Source organism: Porites lutea, chromosome 3, assembly GCF_958299795.1.
Source record: "Porites lutea chromosome 3, jaPorLute2.1, whole genome shotgun sequence".
NCBI classification, from domain to species: Eukaryota; Metazoa; Cnidaria; class Anthozoa; order Scleractinia; family Poritidae; genus Porites; species Porites lutea.
The window spans coordinates 26,180,560-26,200,510 of record NC_133203.1 but is presented as its reverse complement, the minus strand read 5'-3'; the positions used below and the strand labels follow the sequence as shown (position 1 = coordinate 26,200,510).

The 19,951-nt window shown below is 39.8% G+C and overlaps 1 non-coding gene across 1 annotated transcript; it reads left to right on the top strand.

Moving 5' to 3' along the window:
- The first annotated feature begins 16,516 nt into the window (after window positions 1–16,516).
- Trnag-gcc (transfer RNA glycine (anticodon GCC)) lies at window positions 16,517–16,587 on the top strand. Its single transcript has one exon. It is a non-coding gene; the product is annotated as a tRNA-Gly (tRNA).
- Window positions 16,588–19,951: the final 3,364 nt, after the last annotated feature.

The following is a 19,951-nucleotide window of genomic DNA, read 5'->3' as shown; positions in this document are numbered from 1 at the left end:
TTGCAGACAATCTGTAAGTCCCGAAAGACACCACTCTGAGCAGGTCACCCGACTGCCAAAAAACATGTTCAGATTCGAGAGCTAAAATCTCAATTGTGGGACAAAAATCTGATATAAAATTTATATCAAGGTCAAGGCCTTACTTCATTTTAAGAGGTTCTAAGGTCAAATCTGCGGGTATCCGCCTGCACACGGAGCAGCGAGAAGGTAATTTTGGCCATCATGGCACTTTGTTTACAAAAAAAACTCTGACTCTATAATTAGTATCATATATTTATCTACTGGATCGATCACTCGCTTGACCGAAAAAATATTCACAGCTCTAAAATTTGCTTAAATGTTTCCTCAAAACCTTCAAACAAACGCTTTTTGTAATTTTATTTGAAAATCATAGAGGAAAAATATTTTAGGTTCATAGAGCTAAGGTCAAGGAAACCACTATTCCTTATATGCAAATTAGCTGGTTATCACGCAATACCTAACCAAAGTGGATGAGAAAGCAGAGTTTGTATCATAACGACTTGTTTTCTGAAAACACGAGAGTTTGGAGACTGTGGAGAATTTCGAGGTATAGCTGAGCTTGTAAGCTTAGATCAATGTAGGAACGATTTAAGTCAACATTTATCCCGATGTCATTTGAGTCGAGAACGGATTATGGAGGGAGAATTGATTTTGGTGCGTTCAGGTTTGTTTTATACGACCGAAACGCAGAGACAAAAAATGCTTGTTTGTCCGAAGCACCGTGCGTATCTCGGGCAGTACTGGGGAAATCAGACAAAGTTAAGCTCATGCAAGTACCCTGACCACAAGGGAGAGCACAGAGCGGTCAGAACAGATCGCGCATTTACTTTGAAGGTATCAAGGGAAGTAATGGAAGTGTTTGGTGTTCTTGTTCCTGTCGGAGCACGTGAGTATTTGCCTATTTTCTGGATTACCTCTTATTTGAAATAATTGAGACTCATAAACAACTTGCGCAAATAACAGATATTATGAATAATCTCGTGTATGATTTTTTTAAGCGATCTGTAGTAGCTGTAGAAAGGCGCACATCAAAAGGGTCCAGAGTAATTGGCCGTGGCTACAGGGAGGAAACGCGAATGCGGGACCACGCGATGAAGATGATGCAGTACTGCTGACTAGGTATCTTTAATATAAATATTCTTGTTTTTGACATTAAAATGCGCAAAAACAGTTATCCTCAGTTCTTGTCATAGCTCAAACACAATTCTGTTGGCGCAAGATAAGATCGTGAGAACGCTCGTTCGGGATTGGCTAGCTTAGCCCTGTTTGCGTTGTAATAAAAAGCCGACATGCTTTGTTCCATCCACCCTCTCGGTACTCTGAAAATACCCCAAGAACAGGACCATTAGAGAAACGTAATTGTTGGTAACAACATAAAGGAGCATTTGTATCCAGGAAAAAAATACCCTAAAAGTTTAAAAACGAGCCTAAGGGACGGACCATTAAAGAGACTAAATTGTTGGTTACAGTATAAAGGAGCGTTTGTATATAGGAAAATATAACCCTAAAAGTTCAAAAACGTGAAAAAAGTGTTGTCGATCACCTTTTCAATTACTTAATGTTGTTGGTCCCAAACAGCATTGCGTTCAGACCTGCAAACCAAAATGTGGTAGCTTTTATTTTTTTATTTGTTTGTTTAAATGGCACAATCGCTTTATTATCGATATGAAATGCCCTCTAATAACAATTTCTGAGTGTAGGCGTGGTCGTCTGGGTGATTTCAGGCATTAGAAGAGATATGCCTCTTAATTATATGCTGCTAAATTCCATAACTTGAAGTTTTCGGAGGGAAATCACCCTAGCTTCCCGTTAGCAGTAGGTCTCTTGCCAGTCGCTTTTCCATCATTGTCATGTGGTAATGCCTTCTTGTGTCTCATATAGGGAGAGCAAAGACAAGGCCTTGGCGGAGATGCGAGAGATCCCACCAGACACCCCAACTGTTTCCACACCACTTGGTGACTTCCCTTGGACACCTGGACGGTGGCGCAAACTAGAGTCAGTGGACGATGACAGCACAGGCGAGGACATGCAGACTTTTCCAGACCAGACATTCGAGGTGTATAATACCGCAATGGCGCAAATCGCTGGACTGTCCGATATCAAGATTTTAGAGCCGTTGACCTTTAGGCTGAAAGTGGACTGGGGCACTGCGACAGAGAAAGAAAAGCAGATGTGCGAAGAGAAGGTTGACGAGGCCTGTCGGGCAGTGTGTAAAGTGATCGCACCAAGCTCTAGCGAGGAGTTGCTGAAATCGTACGTGAAGCGTGCTTCCAGGTCAGATAAAGAGGTCGAGGCACTGACGTCAGCCTACAGGCAAGCACCAACCAAGAATCTAAAAACACAGATCCTAAGTATATATGCCTTGCGCTATACGTCAAACGAACTGAAGGCAATGCACGCGCCCTTTGAGAAGCTCAGTGATCGCCAAATAAAGAAAGCAAGAACACATGCAAAAACTGTTGGAGTTGGGCTCGAAGTTGAAAAAGTTCCTCATTACAGGGTACGCATTGATAGGTCGAAACTAGAACACTTTTTGGATTTTGTTGACCAGCCTTATTTTTATCAAGATGTTTCTTTTGGAACGAGAACAGTTAAGCTGGACTCAGGTCAGCAGATGGTTATGCCTAACGTAGTCAGAACTGTAGGGCGTTCAACAATGATTGAGCAATATCATCAGTGGTGCAGAGAAGAAGACTATCAGCCTTTAGGCAGGTCCACCTTGTACAGGATATTGAAAGTGCGAGAGGCATCATAGCGCAAGTCACTCCAGGGCTTAGATAACACGGCATCAAGTGGGGCAGAAGGCTTTGACACCCTCAATAAAATAGTGGATGACTTGGAGCAGTGTGGTGCACGCCATAAATGGTGCGAGGGATCTCGGGATAATCTAAAGGGAGCAAAGCGCTACTTAAAAACGAGCTACCGTGCGCACTGTCGTGAAGACAGCGACAATCTGTGTGCTGAGCACTGCAGAGAACACGCACTTAGCGATACGCAGTGCTTAGAGTTCAAGACATCCTGTACTCATGATCATATGGAGCTGTGTGAAAGCTGCGACAGTCTCAGGAACACACTGGGCTCTGTTTTGTCTGAGATTAAAGGTTCACAAGATGTCCAGTTCTACAGCAGAGACCAGCAAGAAGACATGTTGTACGATGCTGCTCAAGCACAGGACATGGTTCTTCAGTGGAAGGCCCACATCCTAAGGGCAGAGAATCAAGATCGCGCGAAAACTGATGCCGTTTATTGCCTTCAGAGTGAAACCATTCTCATAGTGATGGATTGGGCCATGAAGTTTATACAGATGAAATACCGCGAGAAACAATCAGAATGGTATGGAAAGCGTGGGATGAACTGGCATATAAGCTGTGTCCTATCAAAACCAGCAGACAGAGAACAGCTTGAGGTTACTTCTTATGTGCATCTCTTTGACAATTGTGCCCAAGACTCTTACACAGTTTACGCGATAATTAAGCATCTCTTGAAGACTCTGAAAATCACCAACCCGCACATCAGCAAAGCCTTGCTGCGTTCAGATGGAGCTGGGTGTTATCACAACAACAACCTGATTGCTACTTTGAATGAGGTTCACGTTCATACTGGCATAAGTGTGTTAAGGTAATTGCTTTATTGTTTATATCTCTTATTGTACATCGTAAACATTTTACTACTCCGAGATATCAGCTCAAGGAACAAACATGCTACATTCATATATTTCATAACCTCTGTGCGCTAAGTAGCTACGTGCGTATATATTATTCTCCATTGCGTTTCAGCTCAGAGATCATAAACGCGTCACTCTGGATACCGAAATATGCATGCGCCGGATGTGATTTGTATAAAAGAAAACGGGAAAGCAAAATTCAATTCTTATCAAGGGGATGTTTGTTTCGATACTAAGGATTAATCAGATAACAACAACTTTCAGTAAGCGCTTTCACCGTTGATTTCTAGGTATGACTTTTCGGAGCCGCAGTTCGGGAAGAATGTGTGCGACCCCATCATCAGCCCCCTGAAGGGCGTGGTCAGACGCTTCTGTAACGAGGGTAATGATATCCTGTCGGCGGCAGACATGCGTGAAGCGCTCAAGGTCCGACCAGTGAAGGGATGCACAGCTGCTGTTTGCGAGATAGAGCGCACTGATCAAGAAATCAAGGTAAACCGCATCCCAAACTTCAGCACCTTTCACAACTTTTCATATGAGGGAACTGGGCTGCGAATGTGGAAAGCCTATGATATTGGAGCTGGAAAACTCGTGCTGTGGTCAGACCTAGACGTCCAAGTTCCCGGTGCAATAACCTTGAAACCTGCCACCAACCAACTACAGTTCTGGGATGTTCAACCTAGGTGTGTAAAACTACAAGGAAAGACGAACCAAAGTGTAAAGCTTGACACAGAAACTGCGCTATTCGAATGCCACGAAGCCGGCTGCTCACATTCATTCGATAACTATGATGCCTTACAGGACCACATCAACTTTGGCAATCATGATCCCATCAGCACAAATCAAGAAAGTGTTTACGACAAGTTGCGTCGCGAGTGGGTTCGGAAATTCTCGGCAATGTCAGTAAGTGAGCAGAAACCGAAGCAGCCTACATCAGCAAAAAGCACTATGAAAGCAACTCATGCGGAGTCTTCTGAAGCCGGATGGGCCTTGCAGAAACCAAGGGGTAGTGGGACAAGGTTCTCAGAGAACGTAAAGTCATATCTCCAAGCCCGATTTGACGTCGGAGTACAAACTGGAAGAAAGTCTGATCCAGTTCAAGTGTCAGCGGATATGAGAAGCGCCAAAAACCAAGACGGCACTAGAAAATTCTCGAGAGACGAGTGGCTGACGAAGCTACAAGTTCAAGCCTTCTTTTCCCGACTTGCTGCAGCGCAGAAGAAACAGGTGACTCAGAGACACGTGGAAAAAGACGACGAAAATACTCTGCTGGATGAAGATCTTGCACACCTGGACCAACAAAACAAAGATGAGGATGTTCAAGAGGTGCTGTCGCAAATAGGACTGGAACATCCGATCACATATGATGGCTACGACATCTGCGATCTGGTCAAGACTGAGGCATTGTCGCGCTTTACTGTGAAGGAACTGAGGGTCATGTGTGACCACTTTGAGCTGCCACGTAAATCAACGGACAAGAAAGCCGCTCTGATTAAACACGTTACCGACATGGTGGAAGAATGTAGCTGCTCATAAACACGGCTGGAAAAGAACACATTGATTTTTATTCGGCGAATCAACTGGGCCGTGAACTCAGTTAGCATGTTCCACTTCGAGAGGGTGTTGTGAACAAGAGCTCTATGTACGAACCTTTTTAGAATGATGAGAAAGCCGTACCCCAGCACCACACCCATGTTCCGCCCCTCATAGTGAAAATCCTAAAATAAGTGAACTGTATATGAAACCCTGGATCGGTAAATAATTATAGTATATGAGCGGGAGTACAGGGCTCGGGGGAGGCTTTACTTGTTTGCGAAACTTTGTTCTGATTTGAGACTTTTATTAGATAACAAAATACACAAAGTGCATTTTACCCCTGGATTTCTGTACTACACTAAGATGAACTGACAACACCTTACAAAACAGTCTCGTGGGCATAAAATTAGCCTAGCCTGGATTCTTTTACAGACATATTTTTGTTAGCCAAGTATTTTTCGTATTTCGCTACTCATGTTTCATGGGAGATTCTGAACCAAAAACATCCGGGTTTTTTTTAGCTGGGATGAAATATTTAAGTTAATCTTGACTGAAGAGGCGAATACAGGGCACATAGTAAGCGTATAGATTTTCTATCAGTGTGCGACTCGAGCGTTACATTCACACTGTGCTATATAATACATGGCTGGATCTCAGTCACTGTGCCAGTAATTCGTATTCTGCGTAAATTGGCTGACTTCAAAACCTACTGTAGAATTCACCAAAGAGGGCATTTCATATTGATAGTAAAGCAGATTGTGCCATTTAAACACAGAAACGAAAAATAAAAGCTTCCACGTTTTGGTTTGCAAGTCTGAACGCAATGCTGTTTGGGACACACAAATATATAAAAAGTGACTAGGGAGGTGATCGACAACATTTTTTCACGTTTTTGAACTTTTTGGGTATTTTTTTTCCTGTATACAAATGCTCCTTTATATTGTTACCAACAATTTAGTTTCTCTAATGGTCCGTCCCTTGGGGTGTTTTTAGAGTACTCAGAGGATGGGCGGAACAAGGCATGTCGCCTTCTTATTACAACGCAAATACGGCTAAGCTAGCCAATCTCGAACGAGCGTTCCCACGATTTTATCTTCTGCAAACAGAATTGTGTTCTCTCTCTATAATCCGCCCTCGACTCAAATGACATCGGGAAAAATTGTTGACTTAAATCGTTCCTACATTGATCTAAGCACACACGCTCAGCTATACCTCGAAATTCCCCACAGTCTCCAAATTCTCGTGTTTTTACGAGTCGCCATGATACAAACTCTGCTTTCTCATCCACTTTGGTTAGGTATTGCGTGACAACCAGCTAATTTGCATATAAGCAATAGTGGTTTCTTTGACCTTAGCTCTATAAACCTAAAATATTTCGCCTTTTTTGATTTTCAAATAAAATTGCAAAAAAAGCGCTTATTTGAAGGTTTTGAGGAAACATTTAAGCAAATTTTAGAGCTGTGAATATTTTTTCGGTCAAGCGAGTGATCGATCGAGTAGATAAATATATTATACTAATTATAGAGTCAGAGTTATTTTTGTAAACAAAGTGCTATGATGGCCAAATTTACCTTCTCGCTGCTCCGTGTGCAGGCGGATACCCGCAGATTTGACTTTAGAACCTCTTAAAATGAAGTAATACCTTGATCTTGATATAAATTTCATATCAGATTTTTGTCCCACAATTGAGATTTTAGCTCTCGAATCTGAGCATGTTTTTTGGCAGTCGGGCGACCTGTTCAGAGTGGTGTCTTTCGGGACATACAGATTTTCTGCAAAATTATCAAAAAGTTCGATATTTTGCTCATTTGTCAATAAAAGGCAGTGGAAACAGCTGGTGTAAAAGATATCTTATAATTATCTGTAGTTTCGATATGACGCGACCCTCAAAAACGACTATTTTCGGTCTTTAAATCGGGTTCTGGAGGAGACGAATTGGCCCGGACGTGATCGCGCCTGTGGGAAAGCGGAAATATATTATTTGCAAAGAAGAAAAACATTTTTATTACTTATATACCAAACCCTTTTAGTGTACAAAGTTTAAAGGGAAACTTTTTTCTGACGCGAAATCGATCGGACCGCTGTTAGCGGGACTGCCTCTTAAATATGATACTACCGGTTAACGATACCCGTCTTTTATTGAGAAAATGAGAAATAAATTGTTTTATTTAGCTGGCAAATGTCCAACGCTGGCCACAATATCCTTTTTTTTTTCATTTACTTTCCACAATATCCTATACTTTCCTTTTTCATCCTTAGTTCAACACTTCTCCGAGGTGTGGAATTGTGAAAGAACTTTTACTTTCCTTTCTCTTCCCAAGTCCTAAACCCATGTGTGAAAGGCGTGAAAGTGTGTATTGGCCTGACAAAGCCAGGATGTTATCACACTTTTCCCGTAGTCACGAACACTTTGTCATTATTTGCTTAGTTCTACACTTCCCAACCAGAGGTGTAGAAGTGGGAAAAGTCGGATTACAAGACGTGAGTCCAAAAGTTGGACAAATATCAACACCAATGTCAACTACAAAAAACATAAAGCACAGAGAGAGCACTGTAGGCTATGAAAAGGGGGGGCATTTTGATTGTGAGTGTACGTACTTCGTAGCAAACCTTTTTAATGCAATGTTTTTTGCCCGATGTCCGAAAAATGGTCCAGAATTGTCAACAACAACAACAACAACAACAACAAATAATAATAATCATCATCATTGTTTTATACCTGACATAAGTCTTTTAAATTTGCAGCGTTTTGTTGTTGAGGTGAAGTGGTTGTTCCCAGTGATCCTCCAGAAAAACAGAGAATCAACAAATCAGCGAAACACTGAACCATCATAATGATGCGGTGAGTTGAACCAGGACACACTGAATGGACCAGTACTACGTGCTCATCAGGTAAAATAGTAAATGTTTGTTTTTTTTCCTGTTTCGCTGTTGCTGCTTACTTTAATTCTTATTTCATTTCCTTTTATGGTAGTAATACGTGTTTGTTTTTCTTCTGGAACAAACTTCCCTTTAAAAGTAAGCTGTTGTGCGTGAAGGTATTTTTCAATTTGTACCCTTATTATCACCTTAACTTAGCATTCATTCACGTATGCATAGACACGCACGTTTTGTTGGAGAGTTGGCCTTTTTTTTTCTGGAGTAACCTTTAGAGCTTCTTATTACGTGTTCATGTCTATACGCTTACTGATGGCAGACCCGAGGTAAAGATCTTAGGCGACCAAAAGAGATATCGCACTAAAACGATTACGTGGTTTTAAGAAACGCAACTTGAAAATTCATTGCAATGTCATATGCGTCATGATTGTTGCCTTGGTTTTGTAATCTCTATCATCCCCAACCATTTGAGGTTACAACCTCTTTCAAGTAACTGCTTTAGGATGGGTTTTTGCTTGTTATTGATTGAAATTTTTATTCAGCGCCAATGAAACAAGTTCCAACACAACTTCTTTGCTTACCTGCAAACCACGTCATGATCAATAAGCAACAAAGGAAGTGAAAAAAGCCAACACTAGTTCCGGCATAACTACTATGCTTACATCGAGTAACAAATAAGGAACTTTAATAGACGGGATAACATTTAAACTGTTTTTTCTAATCATGATTTTAAGGGATGGGTGTTTACAGGTCATATTCTTTGAATGTTCTGTTGCTACGTATTTATCAACATAGTAATCAGTGTACTCTTCACAAAGGGGAGAAAAAATATCATGTCGTGACCTCCTCATAGCTCCCCTACCTCAGTACGTAGGTCGTGATTCTAACCACGTTCAATCTGGGCTGAATCTGCTGGGATTTAAAATACTTTGCCCGGAAGAGTTCAACCTTCTTAACGAATGATCAAAGCAATTCTTTACATATACAATATATTAGTTAAAGAAACACACTTCCTAAATTTTCATTCCTTTTCCTTTGTGTTTTCTTTCTTCACTCTTTTTGAGAATCGGTAGACAATGGAAATGATTTCAGCAAGTGAGAGAAAATTCGGGAGATATTCGTTTTTGCGAGAGGTGTTACAGTGTACATAAGAAAAGGAATGAAAATATAGTTGCAATTTTCCCGCTGACCAACTAGTTTAAAACTAATCATTATTTCCTTTAAGAAATATTTTTTCGGTCTCACCTGTGTCAGTGAGATGAAAAATCAACCAAATAGATTCCATGTTGCCCTGCGTCTGTTCGGTAATAGATCACAGATGACGTCAAAATGTTGTAAAAACAGAAAACTGACACACGAGCCGTTGAAGAGTGTGTACGTCATTGTTGACTAACGTAACTGACTTGTTGTTAAAGGTAACGACGGACAGGAAAAAAGTGAAAAGAACTGGAGAGACCCTTTTTCTTCCATCTATCCTTTTTCCCTCTGGCACTTTCCTCTTTCGTAAGAGATCAATCAATCAATCATTTATTTTAACACGTTACGTCGAAGAGTCAAAAAAACTCCTTTATAAAAACCGAACGTGTATAATTAAATCTACAATAATTACAGCTATTTTGTGATATTATTGTAAAAACTTGGTGATAAAAACATAAAATGTAAAAAGCTAAAACCGACTAAAAAGCCATATACTAAAACGTGACAGGAAAACTATAAGCGCGACACGTTCTAAAAAGCTACAATCTTGCAATTTACTTTTGAAGTCATTTGCATCACTTGAAAGAAGCACTTGAGAGGGCAAACTGTTTCATAACTTAGTTAATAAATAAGTGAAAGAATTCTTTTTAAATTTAAGATTAAAATTAGGTAATTCCAAATTCAAGCCTCTTAGCCCATAAGGTGTATGCCTATGTTTAAAAAGGTTTCCAATATAAGTAAGTCCCGTACCAGTTAAGCATTTAAAAAGAGGTATTAACGCCTGATGTAAGCGCCTACAATATAAGGATTTCATGCCAGCCGTAGTTAGCAGCTCGTCGTATGACATTGTTTTGTGCCCGATTCACATCTTCGAGACAGTTGCGTTGACCTGTACCTACAAATAAAAGACTTCAGTATTCTAGATGAGGTAATATAAATGCTTTATAAAATTTAACATCATTGCATCCTGGGGAAGAAAACGCCTTATTCTTCTCAGCGCGGAGGCCTTCGCGTTTACTTTCTTTAGTTGATCTGATATTTGTTCTTTATAGGATAGGTCTTTGTCTAGATTAACTCCAAGAATCTTAATACATTTGAGAAATTATAGCGGAGTTCTCGCGCGCGAAGCGCGCCAGCGGAGCACCATGGGTAAGAAAATGAAGTAATCTACCCGCCCGAGAAAATTTGCTAATCACGTGACCGTACACCGCCCGAGAGACCGTCCGTCCGCACCACAGGTATACCAATGTAAAATAACTTAATCAACAAGTATGGCAACCCAAATGCAACTCGAGGTTATTTTGGCGGGAAATCGCATAGCCACCGGCGTCTTGTAAAGCAGAGACAAAACAGAGTCAATAGAGACGAAAACGGAAAACGAAAATTGTTTCCGTATCAGTGTTGTCTAAAGTATTAAGCTTAGATATATAGTCATGTCCACAAATTTGGAATATAAAGCAAGAGAAAGACAGAGAAAAAGAGAAAGTGGGCGGCAGGCCAGCGAAGCTCAACGAGAAAAAGGGTGACAGGGATTTAGAGCGAGAGATAAAAAACCGAAGGAGACATTTTTTTGTTGGAAGAACAACATGAAAATTTTGTAGCGGTGACAAAATGAGAAATGCTAGCGGCCACCATTGCAAGGTGAAAATAAGCGGCAGCGGCTGTGAAAAAAAGTGAAGGGGAACACGTACGACATTTCCTCCATAAAACGTGTACTGAACTAAGAAGTTTCTGGAAGTTTCGCGTTGTAGTCGTGCAAAACAACGGCAAAGAAATGTACAAAAAAAGTGTGCTGCACGTGCAAAGTTGCTTTTGCTAATTAGACCTATTGTTGTTTTTCACCGTTTTCTGGCGTTGCAAACAGCAAGTGGTAACGTTTGCGCATGCGTCAAGCTTGCTGGGAAGCACTTGTTGACGGGAAATCGTAATGGCCGAAAGCTGTTCTGAAGCACTTTCAAGGGAAATTTTTTTGCATACCCAATCAACAACAGACATGTCATATAGATTGGATACTTTGGCTAAGCCATGTTGAAGTGTCATGTATGGGAGAAGGACCAATTAGCTGATTAATTTTCGTCCATTTGGCTCCTCTGATGAAGCAGATAAAGCGTTCACGAGGTCGTTTGTTGTGATATGTTGATTTGTTGACATTCAAGCGGTCACGGATTTCTGGGTTATCCTCCACGATCTTTAGAGCTGCCTAACATTTAGGTAAGATATACCCCTTGATTTACTTTGTGAAATGTGGAGCAGCAGCATCGAATGTTATGTGTTACAATTATAGCAGCCTGAATTCAACGTAATTTATGTGACCCTGGTATTTTTGTAGTATTTGACCCTAACCGTACAGCGAGATCCAGTTATATATCCCACACAAGCGACTAAACAGATTAAACTTCTCTTTCGGTCACTCCGTATTTTCACTTTTAATGGTTAATTCAAAGGGGGGAAGTTTGAGTATTTTGATACTATTTAGCGGCATGAAATCAACAAGCAAATTTCCTACTCTTACAAGTAAGGCCATAGTCGGATGTTTCCTTCCATTTTCGATAATTTGCTTTTCTGGTTTACATTGGTGCTCTATGGCGATTACTTATTCTCAGAGATTAAGAGATCGAGGCGGTGGATTGTGAAATATTATTTGATAAAACTTCGTTAAAGATGGACAAATTTTTTTTGTCCTTTTCAACCTTGCTTTTAGATTTTTCGTTAACATGTAAAAGTATATCCCAACAAAACTTATTTGTAAGAGCATTTTTTCGGAACACTCTTTCATTGTTGAATGTTTGATTTTGCATCCAAGGGGGGGAACACTGATGAATTTGCGTTTTAATAATCATGCACTGTAAGCTCTCAGATTCACTGACAAGAACCCCTTACCATTTGGAAGATGATTTTATTCTGATAATTATTCAATGATGATTTGTTTATACATACAAAATTGGCGTCTAAAAGAGTTTTAATGTTATGCTTAAAATGTTTACATAATGTCTTCAAACATAACTGAAATCAATATAAAATATGAAAATACACATATGTGCATTCTTTTCCCTGCTCTACTATAAAAGTGATTTAATAAGTGTGATTTAATGCATTTTCATATGACCATTACAATATTACTCCCACTTTGACACTAACACAAGTTCAAGCGCAAAACAATTCTTGCCCTTGTTCACCTTTGCACTTGCTGGACAGCCATTCCTGTTTGAAGTACAGACAACACTAGACATGAAATCCCTGTATTTGATTCCTTACATTGGCATCCACATAAGAATTAGCTTCATCACATACAATGTATTTGTACGCTTACAAAAATCATAAATGTTATTATCCCTTTTCTATCTAAAATATTTCTTTCCTTCTTCAATATAAATTCGTATCCATTACACTTTAGAAATCCTGAATATCTAAACGGGTATCGCTAGTTGCTGGCAACAACTAAATGCCATGGGGGTAACTTTTCACTCTCCAATAGAAATAGATCTTTTGATACTCTGGGTCTCATATATTCAGTGTTTGTGCACATGAATTTAGGAGCACTTGGCTTGCCAATGTCGGTTTGGCTGTGTATACATTGTAGTAGTGTATATAGTCATATATCATAGGCTGCACAAGTTGCAATTTATGTAAAATTGCCCCTGAAACAAGCTCATTGATGCTCCTGGTGTCGCAAGATGACAAGTTATGAAAAATTTCATTTGCCTTTTGCCTGTTGCAGGAGCTCCCTATGAGACGCTCAGCACTAAACCTTGTTGATTCAGGTGACAGTCATTGGTGACAACTGCATCGTCACATCGTCTGCATTCTTTATTTTAGAAGTATAAGGGGCATCTTGTAGTCAGGAGCATCCATATTACAAAATTCTGCCTACACCCCTGAATAAGTTTAGGCATCACATAGATTTGATAGATGTCATTTCTAGAGTTTGGGTCTTTAGTTTTACATCATCTAGTCAAAAGAAGAAATATACAATTTCATAGCCCTGGGTGGCATATCTTTGAAATTTTATCAGTCGCAGAATTAGGGCACTGCACCTGCTTTGGCCACTGGTGGTTAGGATGGGGTATCTCTGAAAAGTAATCACTGGCAGAATCACTGCACTAAGGTTGCACATCTCTGAAAAGCAGGGCGTTCCTGAACCAAAACTGACGTGAAATCTTATTATTGCAAGGAGATTGTCGCAAGAACTACAGTTATGACTATCTAAACAGACTAGCATTTAGAATTTTTTTTTCACAGCGTTTTATACAAATCGTAAGCGTCGGACGTTTTGTACTCGGTCACAACTTACATGAAGAGATTTTTTCCCAGTTATCCAGTGTTTAATAGAGTAGTTTGCAGCTGTTACACAGAACCCGATCGACGTGTCCACGCGCAAGCCAAAACACGAAACAATAATCACTCATGGACCACAAACCGCGCAAAATTGTGAATGATCTGCGACTTATTAGCCTTGAGACCAATCTCGCATATTACAAAGAAGACTTTGTCTTATCTGCACTCCACAAAGATAAAACAGATGACTAAGACGATGGTAATTTTAAGAAGAGGCGCCATTTTTCTTTGCTGCATTCGCTGCGATCCAATACCACCACAAACTTCCGTCCAGCGGCTCGCGCATACTCGCAACGTTACCACTTGCTGTTGGCGTTGCATTCCTTCGCCGCTTAGCATTAGACGATTTTATATTTTGTTTGAACAAACTACAAATATTATCGAGAGCTTCGCTTTTAGCCCTGGCTAAATCTTTATATTATTCTAGCATCATTAAGAAATAAAGAATAATCATAGTCACAGGATCCGACGGATAATGCTTAAGTCTTAGTTCTGTTCACTGTTAAATGGCTAGACTCGAACCACACCGAAAGAGTCTGTGGATCTTTGTTGAAGGAAAATTATAGAATGGTGGGAGATACATCTGACAGGTAGGCAGTCGTGCCATCAGACGGAAAGTAGCGAGAGGACTTTTTTTTTTGTCATTATAATGATTGTAATAAGAAAGCCCGCCATTAAAAACATAGGCACGTTAAACGTGCATGAGCTATTTTGAATGCTTCAGTGTAACTTTAATGCTTCGATGTAAGCTTACCAAGAGTGATGAATCTACCTCTTTCATCCTAAATGTAGATTGGGTTTTCATGCGAAATTGCGTATTGCTGCGGTACATAAATGAAAACGCGAAACGCTCAGCTGAGTCGATCCTCAAGCTATATATTCACTTTCCTCTGTCTTTCCCTGTTACATCATGCAAATAAACAAAAACAAATCGTTAAAGTGAAATAAATTTCTACTCACCAAACGTTGATTAGAAGGAAAACTCTAAGGTTTCCTCGGAGTTTCTTAACCAAAATGTGACTCTTCGAATACTGAATAGTTACGAAATACCAGGATTTTTATCATTGTGGTAGATGGTTGCATCATCATAATTCACGAGGTTTTCACGTGCGATTCTACTCAGTGAAACAGTCTTTAACTCCGACAAATTATTTCTTTATGTTTTAAAAGCTATTGCTTCTCAAAAGACAAGAGCCTTTTTTTAAGGCATTGGTTACAAAACAAAACAGGTATTCATACGTCCAAGTTACTATTTATCATTGTGAAAAGCCAATCTGCATGAGATGCACAGTCACACAGCTGGCACGTGAAAGTGTTGGACTTTGCCCCCTTTCGTCGTTTGTACGTGAGGGAATTCGAGTTATCATTCAGTAAACTAGTAAACAGATTTATAAAAATGACTCACGCACACAATTTTCTCGTGAAGATGTTGGTCTTTGGCCCTTTTACAATCCGCACGTAAAAAAAGGCAAATTGTTTACTACAAAATTTTCTCAAACAATTTTAAGAAATCACCTCGGCTTCATCATAACATCTGCAATTAAATTATGCTTCTTGCAACGTCAAGGTTGATAACCTAACATTTATTAACATTTGTGAAACAGTCTTTAACTCCGACAACTTATTTCGTCATGTTTTAAAAGCCATTGCGTCTTAAAAGACAAGAGCCTTTTTTTAAGGCACTGGTTACAAAACGAAACAGGTCTTCATACGTCCAAGTTATTATTATTATTGTGAAAAGCCAATCTGCATGAGATGTACAGTCACACAGCTATCACGTGAAAGTGTTGGACTTTGCCCTCTTTCGTCGTTCGTACGTGAGGGAATTCGAGTTATCACACAGTAATCTAGTAAACAGAATTATAAAAATAACTCATGCACACAATTTGCATGTGAAGATGTTGGTCTTTGGCCCTTTCACAATTCGTACGTAAAAAAAAAGGCAAATTGTTTTACTACAAAATTTTCTCAAACGATTTTAAAAAATCACCTCGGCCTTATTACAACATCTGCAATTAAATTATGTTTCATGCAACGTCAAGGTTGATAGCTTAACATTTATTAACTTCCAAGAAAATTATCAAACTGCTGAAATATATTTCTACTTATATCATGTTGCTCCACTCAATATAACAGTATCTGATTATTGTGTCAACTAGCTTCTTCCAATTTTATTCCCTAAGGCTACTGTTTCTACTGAAGTTACGCATCTTTACTAAATAGAACGAAAAAGGTCGGTTGAACTTTGTAAGCGAGAGAATAATATTTTTAAAGCTTGTTTACAGGATTAACAATAATCGATACAGCTTTCAAAAAAATAGGCTGCCTTTTAAACTTCTAAAACCACATTTTATAGGGCGCATACTTTAGAATTAAAGTCTATATCTAAATATCAATTATTGCTTCACTGGAAGAGATTTGAAAATATATGATCTTTATACTCTACCCAGTTGTAGCAGGTGAAACAGAACTCATACTGACGTGCGTTGTACCGATAGCCGAATTAGGTCAAAAATGCCTCGAAGCAGCATCCACACTTAAATATGAACCCTTAAACAGCTGCATCACTGTTCACAGCGTTTGAATCATGAACATATTTTATGTAATGCTTCCAAACACCTGTACCCGTAATAAAAGACGAAAAAATTGTGAAGGATCAAGATGGCGGTCTCAAAGTGCCCTTGTTCGACCTTTACCAATGCCATGTTTAAATAGATGCCAAGATCTCATTGGTTCCTAAGCATCAACTCATAGTACCTTCAACCTTATTGGCTCTTGCAACAAACATCCCAACATACAAAGATACAAAGCCACAAAGATACATACGCTCACACCACTGACAAATGAGCTATTTTTTCAAAATAGCTCAATAAGTCGGTCAATATGGTACTGGTGGTTCAGTGGTAGAATTCTTGCCTGCCACGCGGGAGGCCCGGGTTCGATTCCCGGCCAGTGCATTTTTTTTAAAATATAGATTTGCTTATTTAATGCAACGAACATAACGGAAAGAGAGATATAAGTAAAGTGACATAATAATAGAAAAGGGTGATTTTTCTGTAACCCTTGTCCCCAGGGTGACCTTCAAGGTGCCTCTTCTAACAGACCTTTTTAACTTGTATGTTATGCTTTTACAAGGAAGGTCTCAAAATAAAATTACGCGTACGTATGCACGAGAATAAGACTCTTTGTAAGAGAAACTGTTATTTGGTCATAACAACATAACACAAAGAATGACCAGTTCGCAGAAATTTCTTGGGCAGAGCAGAGTATTGGAAAATAAAAGGAACTGAGTGTGCACTAAACCGTACACAAACAGCTTTCAGGTGGCCGATTGATAGTGTGACAATATAGCACGTGCATACTATCTGCGTAAGATTCAGGCTTTTCATATACGGACAGTCGTTCGAATGTGTCACATTTCCAGAGAAAATGTGTGGAGAATAATAGAGAAGGCCTCTTTGCCAAGAAAGAGTGTAGGAACAGGGCCCAAAGGGACGCCTTTCTAAGTTACGGGCAAGAGGCCAAAGACAGCTGAAAGAGCGATTAAGCGATTTCGAGAGAAAGGGGGAAACGTTTCCTCCTGTTTGGAGCAAAATGCAACAAGCCAGGATTATTCCCAAGACGTATCAGCGACAACAGTATCCCGCTTTCTAAATTTCTAAAGATACTATTGACTAATATTAAAGCGCATAAAAAGGGTGTCAGCTACAATCAGGTGTAACTGTTTGGTCCGAAGCCAAAAATTTTCTTAATGGTATTCCAGGCTACTGCTGTAAAATCGACAACTTTTTATAAGTTGTTTACAACGTATTTTAATTTGGCCTTGGGCCAAATGGTGACATCGGTTCTCATTTTTTACCCCAAATATACACCTTCCTGAATAGCTCTAAAACAAACAACTGTGCCATAAATGTGGGAATTGAGGTACAAAGCATGGATCATATTAAAAGAGGACAACACCTATCCTTAAAACCTCAAAAAAAGCGTTATACTCGGCGTGTACACGGGTCACCGTTCATTAATTCAATTAAGATATTTATAAGTTTCTTTCAGCGAACAATTGTGTCACCATGATCAAAGTCTTAATAACTTGTCTTACATGTATCAAGGCGCTATAAACCTTGGCTATTTCAATTAAGTGTAAAGAACCTTATCCTTTTCTTTCTTAATCCATTATATATACCACAGAGGTCTTAGAAAACGCCCTGGATAGTATGGTGACCCGTTATGGTGACCCGTCCAATCGTGTCTCCAACGGTCCAATATATTAGCGGCAAGATACAAAGCCTGCGTAATAATGCGCGTAGTTTTGACCCATCCGTTGTTCGCTCTTTAAACCCAATACGTACAAAGCTTTTTTAATACCTTGGAATGTTGTAATTAAAGAAACAAAGACTTATTTCCTCTATTGATTGTCTTCTCTCTTTCTATCCGTGAAATCTCTTATGTTTTTCCCAAAAAAAAAAAATGGCTCCGAAACGTGTATATACCTGCCGAGCGACTTCCCGCCACTAGAGCCAACGAGGAGTCACATGCCTAAAAATTCCTCTAAAACACAGTCTCAGTCAAATGGTTGGGAAACTTTGGGGTCTCCTTGTCCCCTCAATGTTGGTGTACAAGATTTGGTGACCGAACCGCGATAAATAACTTTGAGAGGGACGAGGGGAGCGCGAGAAGGAAAAAAAAAACAGCGCTTGGTTAAAGTGTCCGAACTATTTTTGTCTGAGATAGAGCCCAGCTGTTCGGAAGCCGATTAGCGCTAAACCAGGGTTAAATTCTAACCGCGGTTTCTTTTTCTTTTTATTAAAAGCATTTTTCTCGCATAATTTTTGTTTCTTCTCAGAGTATCTAATCACCAGATTGTAGACAAAAAGCAGGGGGGGGGGGTAGGGGGGGTTATTGGTTCCTGATCCCACAGTCCCGCTCCTTTTTCATGACAGTCCCGCAACACGATCTCCTGTCATCTCTTTCCCGATTACCGTTTTCTTCTCCAATTCTGTATCTCATGTCAAGATTTTGAGGCATCCACCTCTTGAGTAGCGGTCAAATTCCGTATCCCCTCAATAAATTTTGTGATATCCCGAATCCCTCACCATATTTGGGGTCAAATCGTGGATCCGGAGAAACCTCCTCCAGACCTTATCTATGGTGGCCAATATATTTTGGCATTTCACCTCCACTCCCCCCCCCCTCCCCCCATAGTTTGTTTGGCAAGTAAACTCCTTGAACTTCAAAATGGGTAATATACCATCTTTTTTATATCTAAGACCAGTTGCGTGACCTAGGAAATCGCCTACATCACAAGTATTAACGTACTGCAATAATATAAATGATTGACGATTTATTGACTAGCTACTTTATTGCTCTTGTTTTAGAGTCATCTCCTTTTTCTTTGTTATTTTTTTTTAATTTAAGTTACATCTACGTTAAGCACAGCTCAATCATTCCAGGTTACCGTAATTTACTATCAGATTTCTTACACGTTCAAACGTCTAGTTAGTCTTACTAACAAGTAATTTGACTCACAAAAATCATGCCATCTTGTCAAAACGACGCACAAAAGCGAAGGTTATTGAGCACGCGAAATCTAAAGGTACGGTAAAAGGGGCAACAGAAACGTGCAACTTTATTTGCAACATTGCTGCGACACTAGTTAAAGAGCGATGTTGCGCGTTTTACTACCCACATTCAGCCTGTCCTGCAACAAATCATCCTTTTGCAAGCTGCGAAAATTTGTTGCAGAAAGTAGGGAGTAGTTCTACTTTTTGCAACAAAATCTGTGCGTGTTGCTCGTTTTACCGGCCCAGTTGCCCGTTTCTCGAAAATCCCAGTAACCTTTCGGGCCCTAAATCGAATTTTCAAATCGAAATATAAAGAATAAGAGCACGGGTCCAGGCTAACAAACTGCTTCATTTTGTTTCATTTAGTGATAGTTTTCTCATATTAGACGCAAAACTATTGAAACCTCTATCTTGCATGAAAACAACAGCTTAACGGGTCATTTATTATCGGGACTTTCGAGAAACGGGCCCCAGGACAAAGTTCTTTTGCAGCAAGTGATCTAAGTCCAGTGCATGGCGTGGCTCCCACATAATTTTATCCAAGCAGAAGTCAGTATTCACGCAAATTGCAGTCACCTTTATTTGTTGCTAGAAAGGTTTGAACGTGCGGGTGGTAAAACGCACAACATCGCTTTTCAACTCGTCCGTTTTGCAGCAATGTTGCAAAACAAGTTTTACGTTTCTGTTGCCCGTATTACGGCGCCTTAAGCGCATGTAATTTACCTCAACATGTTTCGCGCAAATAAACTACTTGAAAGTT